Source organism: Wasmannia auropunctata, unplaced genomic scaffold, assembly GCF_000956235.1.
Source record: "Wasmannia auropunctata unplaced genomic scaffold, wasmannia.A_1.0 LD336106.1, whole genome shotgun sequence".
NCBI lineage: Eukaryota > Metazoa > Arthropoda > Insecta > Hymenoptera > Formicidae > Wasmannia > Wasmannia auropunctata.
This window is the reverse complement of record NW_012026784.1, coordinates 402539-408525: the sequence shown is the minus strand read 5'-3', so window position 1 is coordinate 408525 and position 5987 is coordinate 402539.

The window sequence follows — 5987 nt, the reverse complement described above, 5'->3', positions numbered from 1 at the left end:
GGACAAATGTGAGTTTTGCCGATCTCAAGTGCGGTACCTGGGATTTGTCGTGCAGAGGGGCGGTCTGACAGTCGACCCCGAGAAGGCACGACCCATTCTGGAGTACCCAGCACCGCGTAATCTAAAGCAATTACGTCGCTTCTTGGGAATGTCGTCGTGGTACCGCCGGTTTATCCCGCAGTTTGCTACCCTCAGCGAGCCACTCACGCGTCTCTTGAAGAAAAGCCAACGGTGGCATTGGGGAGTCGAGCAGAGTACCGCGTTTGAACGAATTCGCGCTCAATTGGCTTCAGCTCCGACCCTGTCGTGTCCCGATTTTAATGTTCCGTTCGTTCTGCAGACCGACGCGAGTTCCGTAGGGTTGGGCGCGGTTTTACTACAGGAAACCGAGGACGGCGAAAGGGTCATCGCGTTCGCCAGTCGCGCCTTATCCGACGCGGAGAAGAAGTACTCGGTGACCGAGCAAGAATGTCTCGCGGTCGTGTGGTCCATTCAGAAATTCCGTCCGTACTTGGAAGGTTATAGGTTCACCGTGGTGACCGATCATAGTAGCCTACGTTGGCTGCATCACCTTAAAAACCCGACCGGACGACTCACGAGATGGGCGTTAGAATTATTAGAATATGATTACGAGATCGTGCATAGAAAGGGTGCGTTACATCACGTCCCCGATGCCTTATCGCGTATGTTTGAGGGTGACGCCGAGGTTCCGTGTACCGCGACTGAGAGTACCCCCGAAATCCCCTTAATGCTTGCTGACGAGGTGAGAGTTTTCGAGAATACCACCGACCCCTGGTATCGCCGACTGTTTCGCGAGGTCTCGGAAAGGCCTAGATCCTTCACCGGTTGGAGAATCGTAGAGGGTCGACTATATCATTACCGACCGCGAGCCACTACTTCGGCCGTGGTGGACGACTTAGACGAGTGGAAACTGGTCGTGCCACGAGAACTACAGAGGGAGACAATGCGAGAAGCTCATAACGATCCGCAGTCCGGACATCTCGGCATTGAAAAGACCTACCATCGATTGAGTACCGCGTACTATTGGCAAAATATGTTTCGGGACGTCGCGACCTACGTTAACGAGTGCGACACATGCCAGCGTACCAAAGTAGAACAAGCCCGTCCGGCGAGATTGATGGGCCGTCGTACCGTGGAAACGCCGTGGACCGTGGTCGCCGCGGATATAATGGGGCCACTCCCGCGGAGCAAGGCCGGATTCGCGTATATTCTGGTGGCCCAAGATTTATTCACTAAATGGGTCGAGTGTTGCGCGCTGCGGGCCGCGAACAGGAAGAAGATAGTGGAGGCCCTCAAAGACTTAATCCTTGCGCGGTGGGGCACGCTCAGATTTCTGTTAACCAACAACGGTATCGAGTTTGTTAATTGCACGTTACGAGCTTTCGCGCACGAACACGTCCATACTACTGTTCCGCCCTATCACCCGCAAGCCAATCCCGTAGAACGCGTGAATCGCGTCCTGAAGACGATGATCATCGCCTTCTTGGACCGCGATCACCGTGAGTGGGATGCACACTTGCATGACTTTCGCTTTGCGTACAATACCGCGCACCATTCCTCCATAGGAACGTCCCCCGCCTTTTTGAATTTCGGTCGCGAGTTAGAGCCTATCCGTTCGTTGCGTCGTCTCTGCCAAGATGTTTCGGAGGTTGAGTTTCGCAGTACCGCGAAGTGGTCGGATCGCGTGAAAGCACTGCACTCGCTACATGCCTGGGTGTCGGAAAACCTCGAGCAAGCCTATCAAAAACAGTCCCGTTACTATAACGCCAAACGTTGCGATCGAGCATTCCAAGTAGGAGACTTAGTCTTGCGAAGACAGCACACTCTCTCGTCAGCGGCTCAGCACATTGCCGCAAAGCTAGCGCCGAAGTTCCAGGGACCCTTCCGTATTGCACGTGTAGTTTCCCCCGTAGTATATGACTTAGCCAATTTAGACGACACCGCTGTAGGTAGGACTCACATAAAAGATCTCAAACCCTATCAGCTCCCCACGTAAGCCGACCCTAACTCCGAGCACAGCTCTGGGTATAGCCCCGAAAAAGTTTTGCGAACGCTTGCGCCGTAGCGCCAAAGCCGACCCAAAGGATGGGAGATCGGCGAAGGAACTTTAAAAGGAAGTACTCCGCCCTCTTCCATCAGGTCACCGAGGATCACCCTGGGTTTTGGGAAGAACTACGGGACCTGGCGGAGGAGGCGCGAGAGCTACAGTACACTACTCGAGGAGCGGTGGTCAGAGAATGGCCGACCTCTCGGGACGTGGCCACCCAAACAGTCCCAGCGGCGGGTGACCCGGAGGGGGACCCCTTTGAGAGGGGGCGCGCCGAGACGCCCCGGCACGACCTCGAGAGATCGTTCTTTGCGCCGCCACCGAGGGAGGCCAGAGGCCGAGGACGCCTTATGCAACCACCGGAGAGCCCTCGACCCAGGAGGAGATCCACGCCGTCGCCGAGGCCGGGAGCGACCCGGTATCGGACGCCTACGCCGCCCCCGCCCCGGAGGGCCCTGGAGGAACAGAGAGCGACACCGACGCCACCGCCGCAGCCCAAATCGCTGCACGAGCCGATCCACCCCTTCCTGCAGCAGCTGGTCTGCTGGAACTGCGGCCGAACCGGACACAGATACGCCAAGTGTCCCAAACCTAGAAGGCCGGCCGACAATCCGTTCTGTTACGGGTGCGGGGAAAGTGGCGTAACGCTCCGAGACTGCTCGAGGTGTCAAGACCAGTGGGAGGAGGGGTGGCGAGAAAAGGACGAGAACCGCTTTTGCCTGGGATGCGGAGCGAAGGGAAGGACCCGGCGGACCTGCCCGAACTGTCGCGAACACTGGGTGGAGGAGGAGAGACAAAGAAGAGAAACCCCCTCGCGCATCCGTAACTAAACCGCCTACTATAGGGTGTCGGATCTCGCGAGCCCTACACTGACCCGTTCTGAGAGGAACTAGCTTGTTTTTTTTTCTTATTTTCTATTTTTTTTATTTTTTATTCCTTGCTTCAGAGCCCAACAGGGAAATAAAAGTCATACCGGGATTTCAAGTTTGTTATTTCCCCTTTTATCAGCGGTGTCCATTCCCCATGTCACATTCAGTTAGGCGTAAAGATTCCTACCCCATCATTGTATTGTGGTCCCTGTGTTGTCCCGTTCAAAAAATTCCGAAATTAGCGTAAGTAGAGTGCGAAAACAAGGGGGAGGAGAAACGAGACTCGGCGAAGAGGGCGACGAAAAGCAAGGCAACCCAGAGGGGGGGAAGAGCGAGAAAAGGTGGCAAGGTGCGGCCGTGCACCTCCGGTAGGAGGGGGGGGAACGCAAGCGAGCTGTTCGGTAGAGTACCCAAAATTTTTTTTCTTGTGCGTTAAAGTAGAGTCGAGGAAGTTGCGAGTTGCATCGGAGTCGGACGCTCGCAGGGCGGGCCGTGGGAGTCGGGTGAGCTAAGACTGAGGGCCATTCGCTCCTGGTCACTGCCAGCCACGACAAAAGATGTCCAGTCTGGAGGCGCGGGCACAGGTTGAGCCTTGGAAGGGGGATGCTCGGAGGTTGGGGGCCCGCAAGGGGAACCGTCTCCTCCAGGCCACTGAGCGGCGCAATCGGACTGATCGCGGGAGTACCGTATCGTTTTTGGAGTAAAAGCCGTTTCGTTTTGGGAGTAGCCCGAATGGCTATCCTCGGGGATTGCAGCCCCGAGCTTTTCGAGAGGTAGCTCACTAAACAACTGCTCGCTCGCGCCGCAAGCTGCACCGGCCACGCACCATGAAAGTAATTACAGGATTAATCTTTTTTTTTGTTTGTTGTGGCGACAATGGTAATTGAGTAACGAAGGGCTGGCGACGTTCGTCGACAGCCAAGACCTCCTCGGTCCTCCCCGGGGAAGGGGGAGTTGTGACGTGACGTTTTTCAACAACGTCCGTCACAAGGGCTCATTAGCCCGACCGTAACGGCTGGGTGGATCCTGCGTCCTCCGATTTTCGAGGGCGAGCGCATCTACGATTTGGCCATGTTCCGCGACTAACATTTTGTAGTAGGATTATACCGTAGGCCTTGCACCGACCGAAATAAGCAAGGGATAGCGACTGTTCGACTGAAAAGATTGTATTAAAGCGTCGTCTCACCGGCTCCCTGCAACCAGGACTCCAAGGACGAGAGACTATCGAGGCATACTCGGAACAAGACGGGAGCACAGGTCACGTAATTACTCTTTCTTTTTCTTCCATCACGGAGCCCTCTTACTACTGTTATCTTTTACAGAGTTTTCGGAGCGAGCCGACGGCCCTGCCAGGAGGCCCCGATAGTACAAGGGCGCAGGAGAGCTGACACGAGGGCTCGCTCCATGTATCGAGGGCCAGAAACCCTCCCAGCCAGTCAACTTTAAAACTTCGCGCCCGTTATCACGGGGCCCGCGACTGACGCTACCCTCCTGCGGCGCAGGGGGTCGCGAAAGAGGGACTCACGTGACGGGAAGAGATAGCGGAAACCGGCAGATGGCCCCGCTACCAACGTGCTCCCGGCGCTACGAAGGACCAGCACTCGTGCCGTGACTGTCAGAGAGACCTGACGAATTGTTGTAAGGGACGCAGGATCCAGTGCCAAGCCGGGTCGAGAGGACCTAAATTCTGGGTGTCGAGAAGCGAGAGGAGCGGGAAAAGGGAGAGCATTCGGTGAGACAAACGTCGCCAATTTGTAAAGTCGCCAAGTTTCGCGAAACGAGAGGGCCGTGCAAGAGTAAAGATTTCTTCAGCGTAGCGGCCGCGAGTGCCGTGTACGATAGAGTTGCAAGCATTACCTGTTCCGCGAAGTAGAGAGTGCACCGCCCGCTCGATCGCGTTAGATTTCGAATCATTACGATTGTCGCCTTTGCGTTCGCCCTCGCCCGGCCGAGTCACCGCGTGTTTGTGTCGTGTAATTGTAAGTTGCGAGAGCGCTCGTTTTGCCGTTCTGTGTGTCGGATTTATTAGAGTCTCCGCGTGTCGTGAATTACATTCTGTGTCAAGAGCGTTAACTTCCTTGTGTCGCGAAAAACGAGATTCGCCGTAGATCTCGGGCCACGTGCCCATGCACGCCGCGAACGCGTGAACCGCGTGCGCTCGCGCGCCGACCGCCGTCCTCGCGCCCGCCGTACCTCGGGTGTCAGGATTGCCTCGGGCAAGTATTTTGACTTGTAATTTCCGACGGGGAGACGGAATCGAACGATAATCGCGCCCTGTATAACGCCAACGCGACGCGAGTGCAGGTCCTCGGCCTCGTGCACGAGGGGACTATTTGAGTGCCGCGGAGTAATCCCGCCCGGCGTACCGCCGTTCCACCGCGAAGCATTGCGAGATTGCTTAAAGAAAGTCGTTCGATTCTCGTCATCCCGGTCCGCTATCCGACACACACCCGTGTCGCTTATCTCACCCGCGAGCGTCTGTAATTTGTACGGGCATCCTGGCGTGGCGTTAGTCCGCCAAGGATCGGCGCCGGAATACGCGCTCCGTCCCGCGCGTCTCGCGAGTACCACGCGAGGTACTCGCCCCTGTATTCTCTCGCCCCGCGAGACCATCGAAAATACACGTCTCTTATTTAATATTAATTCCCAGAGCAATTATTTTTTCTCCTTGTCGCTCTCCTAAGCCTCGCCTTTAACGAACCGCTCCTCTATCTTTGTCGGAGCTGGTTAGCCGGCCTTCCGCGCCGTCGTTGCTCGCCCGTCCGGACTTTCGCGAAAATCTAAGTTGCCTCGATCTATAGAGTCGTGCGTCGGGAATCGGAGATAGCTCGGATATTGTATAAATTTGGTTCGCTCACGCGGGCCTGGCGCCCAAACCCCGCTTACATCCGCGGAGACGATCACTGTAACGTCTGAATTACTTGTATCTCCGAGCGGGACGCGAAACTCCGCTCGATCCGGACGTGCGAACTCCCGACAGGATTGCCTCGCACCCACGCGTGCGGTCGCAATTCATATAATTAAAAGATATAATAATTTATTACTATAGA